Source organism: Malaya genurostris, chromosome 3 (assembly GCF_030247185.1).
Source record: "Malaya genurostris strain Urasoe2022 chromosome 3, Malgen_1.1, whole genome shotgun sequence".
NCBI lineage: Eukaryota > Metazoa > Arthropoda > Insecta > Diptera > Culicidae > Malaya > Malaya genurostris.
This window is the reverse complement of record NC_080572.1, coordinates 232,509,655-232,521,768: the sequence shown is the minus strand read 5'-3', so window position 1 is coordinate 232,521,768 and position 12,114 is coordinate 232,509,655. Positions and strand designations below refer to the sequence as shown.

The window sequence follows — 12,114 nt, the reverse complement described above, 5'->3', positions numbered from 1 at the left end:
TTTGGGTTCTAAAGACTTTTTCATTCCGTTGTGCTTCGATTTCTTATCACTTCTATATACAGATTTCCAATACAGGTTTTTGAGCTCCCGATATAGATTTACAGATTTTTCTTCTGAAAAATGCAGATTTAAATGTGGCAACCCTGGCTAAAGCGCAGCTGCTGGAAACACCCAGTAAATTCGAACATCGGACGCATCGTGCACGAAAGCTTTTGATTGCGTTTCGAGCTTACATAGTGTATCGGTAGAACAAAAGAGTGAAGATATACCAAAGCAGAGAGCGGATCCAATACTCAGGTGATGAGATATATCGGGGTGGGATTTCCAACCTCAAACATAGGGTCAGAGTTTTTCTGGCCCTAAGAGGCGAATGACCGAAAGGTTAAAGCCTCCATGATCGAGACAAAAGAATGTTTAACACTCTTGCACACCCTATCGGGGAGACGTCGACTCGAAAATGCCTTGTTTGATATTCCTTCGCTCTGTTTCTCTAGCGATACATAATGTAAACATAAAGCTTTTTTAGGTCGACGCGATTGATGCAAATGGTGCAGAATTGTCCGATGACGGGCCGATCGAAGCGCTACAATCGGCCCTATATCGTGCTCAATCGGTCCGATAATCGGCCCGATGATCGGGTCGACAACATCCACCGGGCACGCGAATCTATAAATATAAGCAAAATTATAGCTAACGTTTCAGTCCAATGAGTAGCATGCTAGGGGTAGGTTGTTCCCAGTGAAATTTGTAGACCCGCATAAGTCCGATCATCGGTCCGATTATCGGACCGATTGAGCACGATATAGGGCCGATCGTAGCGCTTCAATCGGCCCGTCATCGGACAATTCTGCACCATTTGCATCAACCGCGTCGACATAAAAAAAAGCTTTATGTTTACATTATGCATCGCTAGAGAAACAGAGCGAAGGGATATCAAACAAAGCATTTTCGAGCCGACATCTTCCCGATAGGGTGTGAAAGAGTGTTAAACATTCTTTTGTTTCGATCATAGAGGCTTTAACCTTTAGGTCATTCGCCTCTTAGGGCCAGAAAAACTCTGACCCTATGTTCGAGGTTGGAAATCCAACCCCGATATATCTCATCACCTGAGTAATCAGACATCCGCTCTCTGCTTTGGTATATCTTCACTCTTTTGTTCTACCGATACACTATGCAAGCTCGAAACGCAATCAAAAGCTCTCTTGCACGATGCGTCCGATGTTCGGATTTACTGGGTTGCTAGACAGCAAGACAAAAAGTGTGATTTGAAGCTTTAATTGGTATGCTTGTGTCATGCAAGTTCGGATGAAATTCCATGTTATGTCGTTCCGCCTGAGAAATTGACAACTACCCCAGGGTAAATTTGGAGTGCATTCGATTATTTTCCAATTTATATAAGATGAACTCGATTGATAATAAGAAACTCGCTTCAACCGAAATCCCAGAATGGTTGTAATGGTAGAGAAACGCTATAAAAATAACTGCTTGCATACAAAATTTGAACACAAGTTTGGCGAAGAGAAGCTTAAATATCGATATCCGTATCGTATACAAACATATAATTGCATACATTTGGGCTATTGGTTTAATTTTGTCGGCCACAAAACAAATACAAATCACGACAAATAAAGTCTATATTCTGGGTTCGCGTGTTCGGATTTGGTTCCTAATAAAGTTCAATCTAAGCAGACTCTCATGCATTTGCGAATTCGAAAGTGTGTCGATTGATTGAACTGTTTGATTGTAGATCATTAGAAATGTTGGTTGCCTTGTTCCACATCAATTTCTCGAACAACCCCATGGGGCTGATCCTTGTAGTTTTTTCTTAGAGGGTTCTCTGAGGTTTCATTTCGTATGGCTTTCCAACGTGAATACGTCTTATATTCTCTGGGAGAGTGATAAGTTTTTGATCGTGAATATCTCTTGTTGTATCTAACATATCAACATAATTTTTGCTACATGCTACCAGAAATATGATCATCAATTCATGGCTGAATTTTCAGTTGCATGACACAATCACAAATGAATACAAATTAAAGTTTGCTGAAATGTTTGAAATCAACGAGTATCAATCAGTATACTCATGACGCGTGTTTGCCTTTCTCGTACCCGAACCACCCCGGTGGCACGATTGTCATCTGCATACAATTGGCTTGAAGCCGAAAATTTTGGTTCTTTGGTTCTAGTTTGCTGTCAAATGCTGTGTTCAAGCAGTGTTCACACGTTCACATTTTTTTTCATGCGGTTGCACCAACATAAGGAAACGATTTCGATGGAATATAATCAAACTATAATAAAACACAATTCATTTTTCTTATTCAAAAAGAAGTCAAATTACTTGTTTTCTATCGAATACTAGACTAGAGTATATTTATATTTGGATTGAATAAATTAACTTTTGACACCAGTGCGGTTTGATTGTATGGTATGAACGTAGCTTAACATATTGTTGACAACAACGCCACCAAAACAAAATGCGTCGGTTTCAGGAACCAGCTTCCATAGCAGGAGGGTGACCCGAACCGACGGATTTGAGGTAGTAAGCGACATTTCATTCCTGTGTTACCTACTGGCAAAGACATCATATTAACAAGATATCCAGCTCTCACATTTCCCGAAAAAATGACTGGCATCATCCTTTTTTGCGTGCATGGCGCCCTCGGGCGAGTCTGCATCGAATCTCGTACATAGGAGTACACGCTTATAAAGAGTTACTTAGAGTTTCAGTACTAGTAGCTCATTTTCGAATGATACATGAAAACGTCACAATGTTGAAAATATTAACATAAATTGCTGATCTTAGTACTGATGTCATGGAAAAAGAATTATGTTGTGGCGTTTAGTCAGACCCTGTCAGCTTGGAGCGAAATCAATCTTCAGTTCAACAACGCCATCGCGCGGCATCACATTCAACCTATCATGTCAATTGTATGGATGCGCAGTGCTGCTGTTTTGGCGCGCACGAATTTGACATTTCTCTCCCTTACTTCTATGTACGAGATTCGATACGGACTCGCCTGAGGGCGACATGCTCGCCGAAAAGTATGTTGCCAATGATTTGTTCGGGAAATTTAAGAGCTGGATATCTTGTTAATATGATGTCTTTGGTTTAGTATAACTCCAGATATTCACGATTAAGTTTTACCCATTCTTGTACAGGCGGAACATTGAAAAAGCACCCCATAGTAAAAGAAGTCGTATTTAGGGCTAAATTACAAAGGGATTTATTTTGTGCACTGTTCGCAGTCTGAGTTTCGCTTCAAACAAGAGCAATTACATCGCCATTCAGCTGATGATTTGCATTGGAGCATAATGCACTGAAAATTGAATAACGATGGAGAAAATAACACGCCAGGACACGCAACGGACGAACGACCACAGGCTCGGTTTTCTGCATTTTTGCCAGGAATGACGCCATCGCACGGCATCACATTCTACATATCTTGTTAATTGTATGGGTGCGCAGTGCTGCCATTTCGGCGCGAACGAATTTGACATTTCTCTCCCCTAGCTTTGCGCAGTGGCGATATCGATATATAACCAATGAGGTTCAACCGAGGTGCGAAACTAATTTCTCTCCCCTACTTCTATGTTCGAGATTCGATGCGGACTCGCCTGCATCAAATATTGGTGAAAAATTGATCATAGAGAATGGCAAAAGCTTATAACGAAAGCAGCAACACTGGAGACGAAACTATGGACGAAGGTGCGGTTAATAAACCCCCAAAAGTAAATGGTAAAAAGACTGCGTCTCTCTCACTGAATGCGTAAAAATCTTCACTAATTCAACGGTAAACTATATTCTGTTCAATATTTGATTTTTTAAATACTAGAATGTGTTAGGGATCAAACGATTCATTATCTGTATGGATTTCTGGATGAATTTCTAGATTTATCACTAGTATTGAGCAGAAATACGTTTCTTGACTATGTCAATAATTAGTTCATTAGTTGTCGTAAGAAGTACACACTTAAATTTTATTGCTGAATCTCGGCAAAAAAATGCCAAGATTTGCACAGCCGAGTGCTCGGTAATCGTCTCGGCAAAATGTATAATTACTGTGAATCTCGGCAATCGTAAATTTATTACTTGTCAATTATTGCCGAACTTGTCAGCAGAAATTTTACTGTTAGTTCGGTGAAAGCGATCAGGATTGAATCATGAATTTCCGAGTCATCAGTAACCGAACGTGGAATGGATTTTTCTTTATCATTGTATGTAAAATAAGTCATAAAAGCAAAGGTTGGAAAAATATGATGTTTTATTATGTTCATTAGAATCTAGCATAAAAAAAGAAAACATCACGCCTAAAATCAATTTTTTCTAGTGCTCCATAACACACCTATCTGGAAATAAGTAGATATTAATAATTATATGTGCGAAACAGAAAATTTTCTTATTTCACTTATCTTGTCTCGAAATAAAAAAAAATCTGTTTTCCTTTTTCCAATGTTTTCCAGTTCCACAAGCAATGGCAACGTGGTGCTTTGCAAAATCGAAAAGAGACATTAGATGACAAGTGTCTCACCGAGTTTCAGTAAAAACTATCTCACTGTTCGAAATCTCGTCAAACGGATTTGCTGATTTCGGTATATGTGTTGTTTACTGACAAGTTCAGCATAATATTATGCCAAACTTCGGCAAAAGTACGCGCTTTACTGAGATATCATCACATTACTTTAACGAATTTCGGAACAGAGCTTGTAGATTACTGAACAATCAGCAAAATGTTGCCGATCTACTTTGTTACTTAGCGGGTCTTAAGGACCACTACTCAATTGCCCCTATTCCCTGGTCAGTGCCACGGGGACCGTCTGGGGTGGGCTCCAAAGGCCTCTTTTTCGGAGCTCCCCTACCATACTTATTTGCAGTGACGCGTACACTTTGTCTGGACCAAGGTAGACTAGTTCAATGGCCGCAATAGTATAATATGTTAGCAGGAGAACATTTATGGCTTTGAACTATCGTTTTAACAGTGTATAGGTTTTTGAAACGTTGAATTTTGACAATATAATGTACCAATTTATATTGTACAAACCAATTATCCTATATGCTAGTAATTTGTAAACACCTGCAGAAATATATTTAGGCTGTGAACCATTTCACGGTTAATTTTAACTTTTGGTTAAAATCTGACACTTGAGTGGTTATTTGGTGTCGAGTAGTTAAATTTGACTAAAACTGTGGCCCATTTCAAAATTTGACGGACGGAAAGTTATTTGGGTTTATTTTCCACTGGAAATAATTTCAACTTAAGAATTAGTATTAGAATTTTCATTGCGAGATTTTTTTCAGTGTTGGAAAATAACTATCGATCTGTCAAAAATAACCATGCTCTCGAACAGGGTTATTTTTGACAACATCAAATTAACCACTCGAGTGTCAGATTTTAACCAAAAGTTAAAATTAACCGCGAAATGGTTCACAGCCTTAGTAGACATAAAACGCTGGACCACTGGACTAACATTCTGATTCTGAAATAACTGCAAACCGGATCTCAAAATTCCCACTGAACCAATTATAGATTCCATCATCAATGATGAACGAGTGTTGTTTTCGTAGATCACGCGCTTCAAAAGGAACGAACACCGACAGCAAAACTTCACCTGTATACTCACCGGATAGTCCCATACCAACGCGGTTTCCGATCGGAACGAGAAGTACTTCAATAAACAGAACGTAAATTTACTATTATAGATATCAATCAAACTAGGCCAGAATAAGATGCTGTTTGCACGAAACACAGAAAAAACATGCACACGGCGCCAACGAACAACTCGACTGACCCAAAACGTGTCGAATGCAGCGAGTTCCGAAAATAATCCATCGATACCTAGTTTGAATTCAAGTTTCGATCAATACGATAGTGTACGTAAGAGAATGTAGTTGATCTATTTAAAATATATGTTTGCCGAAGTCTGCAGATTATGTGTGGTAAAAGAATCTGCAAGAAATACTGCAATGGGAGAAAACGAAGCACAAGCCCACTGTGCTTATCTCAGTATTGGTTCGAAATGGTAATTTGATTTTGGTGGTGTTAGATATGTAACTTGACAGGAATGTTTGTATTAAGAATGTCTGTAATACCACTGGAGTAATGATTGGTAATCTAGTTCTCGATTGAGACATATGTTTCATGTTAGCACCATAGGAGAAAAATTTCTTTTAATTCATCTATTGTTCAGTAGTACATTCGTATGATCATGACGCGATTCGCAAATATTAGGATTTCTATTTTACTATTTTTTCAGATTTGTATTTATTTGTAAGAATATATAATATATAGAGATAAAAACTATTCTTGTTTCATTCAAACAATTGTTTTTTGGAAACAATCAACATTTGTAACCATATTACAAATAATTATTAAAATTTTCAAAAGATGCCCTTATACAGGCCCGTGCACAGGAATCATCAATGGGGGGGGAGGGGGGTGATTTCAAGGGGAGAGGGGGGTGTCCAAAAGGCGAAAAGGCGCCTCATCCACTATATTGACAATGTAAAACGAATTCTGACAGGCTCGTGCGCAGAAATCATTAAAGGGGGGGGGAGGGTTTGGTTCAAATTATGTCAGTTTATGAATTGATAAAAAATTGAACTGTTTTGTTCAAATGAAGGCATTCTATTGTATTAAAGTGTTCAGTTACAATTCGTCAATAGATTAATTCTGCGTGGTACCGTGGTATCCACCGCGACATCGCGATGAATATTGAGTGAGGCTAAACCATTTAGCTGCTCTTCAGCTATTAGGTTTTGCACGAACATGACATAACCTCACAAAAATGAACAGAATGAACTTTTTTTGACAGTCGACGTGTACTTGTTTACAGTTTAAAAGTTCATCAGAAGTTCATATTTCGAATGTAAAAATTGCAAGGCGCCTCAACAGATTCATACATATATCGCTCCTTGATGCTGGAAACACATACAGGGCAATCTTTTTAGTTATTTTCACTGTGGAATACGTTTTTAACAGCACTTTTTCGTCAATTTTTCAATTTTTAACTTGCAGTCGCAAAACAAAACAAGTACACGGCAACTGTCAAAGATGAACTTGATTCATCGGCAGTTCATTTGTGTCGTCATCGTGCAAAACCTAATTGTCGACCTGAGGTAAGTTTTATAGACGACGCAATGTTGAAAAAGACCGTTCATTCGTCGCCGTTGTTACCGGCAAAACTGCCAGAACGCGAAGCAATTGGTGGACATTTAGAAACGCGTCTTCATTACAAATATCAAGTACAAACAATAAGTACTCCATTGTTCATGAAACTTAATTTAAAAAAAATTCTTCATGGGGGGGGGGGGGGGGGTTAAAACAACCAACCCCCCCCCCCCTGCGTACGGGCCTGCCCTTATAATTCTGTGCAACTTTGCTCAACATACTGAACCTCGAAAATCACGCTTTTAATGAGTTATCAATTAAGACCGTTAAATTGGGCTTTTGAACCATTGTGCGTTGCTCAGAAAATGGTGGGGAAAGGTGGAATTAGGTTTTTTACCGTCACTGCTAACCTCAATCGGATGAACACTTTTTGACAGTCCAGCAGTACTGTTTGTAAACAAATTTCTTTTGTTTGTTTATTGACAAATTGGATCAGACTATTTACGGTCCGTATCGCCTAAATAAAGTTTTAAAACATTTGTTCACGATTGAATGCGGTTCGTTTTTGATATTTATTAAATAAAAGTGACTAGTTGCAAAGTGTAAAGATGATTGTTTTAGATGTGCTCTTCGATTTTTGTTTAAGCTTGTTTGTAAACAGTACCGCTGAACTGTCAAGGATGAATACTTGTTCATTTGTGTCGTCACGATAAAAAACCTAATTAGGTTTTTTACCGTCACTGCTAACCTCAATCGGATGAACACTTTTTGACAGTCCAGCAGTACTGTTTGTAAACAGAATTTTCTTTTGTTTGTTTATTGACAAATTGGATCAGACCATTTACGGTCCGTATCGCCTAAATAAAGTTTTAAAACATTTGTTCACGATTGAATACGGTTCGTTTTTGATATTTATTAAATAAAAGTGACTAGTTGCAAAGTGTAGAGATGATTGTTTTAGATGTGCTCTTCGATTTTTGTTTAAGCTTGTTTGTAAACAGTACCGCTGAACTGTCAAGGATGAATACTTGTTCATTTGTGTCGTCACGATAAAAAACCTAATATTCATCTTTTATTAGGTTTTACACGACAACGACATAAATGAACTGTCGATGAATCATGTTCATTTTTTAAAGCTGCCGGTGGTTTGTTTTGTTTTGCGACTTCAAATTAAAAATTGAAAAATAACGAAAAAGTGCCGGTTAAAAACGTGTTCCATAGTGAAAAGAAGTAAAAAGATTGCCCTGTATGCGTTTCCAGCATCAAGGAGCGATATTTGTATAAATCTGATTAGTGAGACGCGATTTGCAATTTTTAAATTCAAACGATGAACCTCTGATAAACTTTTAAATTGTGAAAAATCCACCGGCGGCTGTCAAATAAAGTTCATTTTGCGAGATTATGTCATGTTCGTGTAAAACCTAATTCCGATGCAGTTGTACAGCAGCAAATGTTTTATTCTTTTCCTCAGAACGCGGCTGGTGCTGACATGGGACAAATCAGACAAGTTTTCCAATACTGTACTATTGGAACACTTCAATGTTGTTGCAATACACGTTCAAGCTGAAAAATTTCAAATCTATTGGTAGTTAGATTATATAAATCCTTCTACAGATCACCGAGGTATAAGGTTTCCTCTTTGATACTCGTTGATACCATACATTTAAGAAAAGTTTAATTTTGAATTATTTGAGATTATGTCATACAACTAAAAATTTTATCATAAAACTACAAGGATCAGCCCCATGGGGTTGTTCGAGCCATTGATGTGGAACAAGGCAACCAAAATTTCTAATGATCTATAATCAAACAGTTCAATCAATCGTCTCACTTTTGAATCCGCAATTGCACGAGAGTCTGCTTAGATTGATCTTAAATAGGAACCAAAACCGAACATTGTTTGTTTTATAGCCGACGAAATTACACCAATATCACGAATGTATGCAATTATATCTTTGACCATACTTGCGATACGGATTTCAGTATTTAAGCTTCTCTTCGCCAAGCTTGTGCTCAAGTTGTGTATGCAAGCAGTTATTTTTATAGCGTTAAGTTTCTCTACCATTCTGCGTTTTCGGTTGAAGCAATACACTATTTCTCATTATCAATCGAGTCCATCTTATATAAATTAGAAATCAATCTTAAGCACTCAAAATTTATCCCTGGGTAGTCTTAAGCATGACACAAGATCAGAGCATACCAATTAAAGTTTCAAATCGATTTATGGCACTTTTTGTTTTGCTGTCTAGCAACAACCTCCGTCTAGCATGCTACGCGTAGGACTGAAACGTTAGCTATTGTCGTTTTCGTTTTTAAATTGCACTACACTGGTGTAGCGAAAGCTGCACTGAAACCGTTCGTTTTTACCAATTGCACTACACCAGTGCTACACTTTTTCTGCACCGATACCACTGGTGTAGCACTCATCAAAAGTTTGGTGTAGCTCTGTGCAATGGAATCGTGTATTGTAGTCAATGGTTACTGTTTATGTTTTCGTCATTTTTGTTCGTTTATTCATGCCTCAGTGTAGCACTGCACCGGTGTAGTGCAAATTAAAAACGAAAACGCCATATGATTTGACTTCTTTTTATAGATTCGCGTGCTTCCAACAGCTTCGCTTTTGCGTCGATTGACCAATCAGAGTGATGCTTTCCCCGTCGCCTATGGCAGGGAAATCCGATATGCCGTAGATATTTAGCAGACAAAATAGGACACTGCTCGCTACTAATCTAAATTTCAATCATTTATAATGTAAAATACGTGGCTTGATACATTCAAATCGAATTTTAGAAATATTTCCAATCAAATAACACAGAAAAAAATATTTTGTGAATTTACATCTATTTTCATGCACATATTTGGAGCAGGTAATTAAACATAAAATTACTTTACAATTCTGTACGTTTCAATACAATTTAATCGCAAAACAAGCGTTAATTGAAAGATACAGTTATATTCATTGAAAATTCTATGCAATTCAATTTAGTTTTGCATCGATGAAGGTTTTCAATCAAAATTTCGATTCAACCCATGTCTATTCCATGTTACTTAGATTTACATCTCGTGTAAATTTCATTATTTCTTTCTGTGAATGATAATTGATACAAAATATACTGAGCTATAAGTGTTTAAAACCTGACCACAATTCTATGTGTATTTTTCCTTGAGTTTCTGATTTGCACCACTATATAGAAAATAAAGATGTGTTCCACATCAAAATTATGATCATTTTTTCGACGGCATTTAGCAAAAATTATGTTGATACATTAGATACAGCAAGAGATATTCACGATCAAAAACTTATCACTCTCACAGAGGGTAAATTTTAAAAAGGCGCCCCAAAGTAAAGTAAGTCGTATTCACAACAAAAGTGAAGCCAAACTCCGGTACTACGCAGATGATAACAGTGTAAAGTAGTAAGTTCCACAATTACTTAAAAAATCCACTTGCTTACTGCTTAAAAGTACACGCGGAACTTTTGAGAACTTGAAAGTACAGATCAAGTTCCGCGTGAACTTTCTCGCTGCATAGAAGCTGAACAATGTATTCTAGAAGCAGCTTAGAAGTTCGTTCGGTTGCCTCGCGCGAACTTTCAAGTGTCGATAATTACCTAAAAAATGGGCTGCTTAAGCCAAATCAGTCCCTTTTATCTGAACTTTTGGTTAGTTGGGCTGACTCTAAGAATCCTTCCAGGTTCAGGCTTGAACATGCGACATCTGACCTATGAGTATCTTACCTCTGGAATGGAAGCCTAAATTATGGTGTATTGAAACCTTTCCAGTCCGGTTCAGTGCCGGCACAGTTTCGTCTCCGGACGGTAATATTCTCTCCCACGTTTCAATGCAAATGACACGAAAATGTGTCGGACTAGTTTGAATACACGAATTGAAATGTGTGAAAGAATATTACCGTCTGTGCACGGAATTGTGCCAGTAATGAACAGGACCAGAATGGTGTGATAGACCATTAAAGTGTAACAATTGTATACGCATTACAAAAACTAAGCTAAATTATAAAATATTAAGAAATTTTCTGGTGACACAAATCCATCTAATCGTGTGAGAGCAACTTAAGTATTTTTGAATGCAAAAACCGGACACAGATTTCGCAATGCAAAAATCGAATAAAAAACATCTTTTCTGCAAGAACCGGACAAAACAACTATACATGCCAAAACCGGATAAACTCTTAGCCGGTTCTTCCCAAAACAAACGTTTTCATCCGGTTCTTCGATTCAGATTTTTTGCCGACCGCCGCTGCAAACGAAGTATGGTTTGCTTGTTTGTTACGGGCGGCCAGATCCATGCTGCATTCTACAGGTGTTCTTGAAAAAAGATGTTTTTGAACGGTTTTTCCATTGCAAAATCGTTTGCACTTAATGTTTTTATCCAATTTTTGCATTCAAAAATACTTAAACGGGTTTTCCACTTATCCGATTTCTGCATTCAGCCGTTCATATGACTTATGTGAATCTCGTAAAATGACTGAATTTTACAAGAATGTTTTAATGTCAAACGTGCCCTGCCTTTTTAGCATTCGCGTAAGCTTACATGTTTCAGCACTTGAAATTATGACAGAAAACATTAAACAACTGTAAAAATGACGACGTGTTTGACTCTCGAATACGTCGGTCTCAAAAAACGTAAATTTACACGATTTTTTAAAGGTGTATGAGTTGGCGCTACAACCGCACAAAAACCTTTTATTCTGTCAATTTATGAACGTTCAACAAATAATACCGTTTGGATCATTCCGCAAATCGAAACGCCATTGAGCAGAACCATATTTTTCTGCAACCCGTTATAGCAGGTCTAATTTTTGATAAATTTTTATCTATATTGCGAAACACATTGATGTTAAACACTACGCTTTTTGCATTGATTTCATAAGGTGACTTCCATCGTAGTTTATTTCCTCCATCTGTCTATACACAATCAACATTGAAAAAAAAATCCCACTCTGTTTCGGCAAACGAAAGAGAAAGTAGGGCTTTTTATAAGTACGAACC

General features: G+C 37.6%; 1 protein-coding gene across 3 annotated transcripts in view; it reads right to left on the bottom strand.

Moving 5' to 3' along the window:
- The window catches only part of LOC131436534 (venom acid phosphatase Acph-1), a 29,971-nt gene that overhangs the window by 17,624 nt on the left and 233 nt on the right, over positions 1–12,114 (bottom strand). The window contains exon 1 of one of the 3 annotated variants that reach the window (XM_058605288.1): positions 5,620–5,761. The exons of the other annotated variants lie outside the window; for them this stretch is intronic. The gene's annotated coding sequence lies outside the window, so the exon portion shown is untranslated. Of the gene's footprint in view, positions 1–5,619; positions 5,762–12,114 lie in introns of those variants that run through there. 3 annotated transcript variants of the gene reach the window in all.